This window comes from Penaeus monodon, chromosome 29 (genome assembly GCF_015228065.2).
Source record: "Penaeus monodon isolate SGIC_2016 chromosome 29, NSTDA_Pmon_1, whole genome shotgun sequence".
Taxonomy (NCBI): Eukaryota; Metazoa; Arthropoda; class Malacostraca; order Decapoda; family Penaeidae; genus Penaeus; species Penaeus monodon.
The window spans coordinates 13,200,713-13,201,021 of NC_051414.1; the positions used below are offsets into that span (position 1 = coordinate 13,200,713).

At 28.5% G+C, this 309-nt stretch overlaps 1 protein-coding gene and 1 long non-coding RNA gene across 2 annotated transcripts in view; both read left to right on the forward strand.

The window, feature by feature from the left end:
- The window catches only part of LOC119591975, a 47,801-nt gene that overhangs the window by 22,385 nt on the left and 25,107 nt on the right, over nucleotides 1-309 (forward strand). The gene's annotated exons all lie outside the window — the stretch shown is intronic.
- LOC119591972 (centrosomal protein of 76 kDa-like) overlaps nucleotides 1-309 on the forward strand; it is a 22,199-nt gene that overhangs the window by 17,520 nt on the left and 4,370 nt on the right. The gene's annotated exons all lie outside the window — the stretch shown is intronic.

The window sequence follows — 309 nt, forward strand, 5'->3', positions numbered from 1 at the left end:
ATATTACCTGTATTGCACAGCATGTAAACTATTTTGAGATATAACATGGAGTTTTCTCAACAAAAACAATATTATAAGGCATAAAAAATGACATGTCAACCTTGGAAAACTGCAAAACAGCAAACACAAGTTTGCAGAAAATAGCACAATGTTTTTATTACTACATCTTGTAAGCTACTTTTTCAGATAATATGATGTGTAAACAATGAAAAGAATCTATTACTCTTTTGATATAGCATAAGTAAATGGTGATTTTTAACTCTGATTGATACAAAAATGTAGGAAAAATAATGCTGCATTAATCAGAGG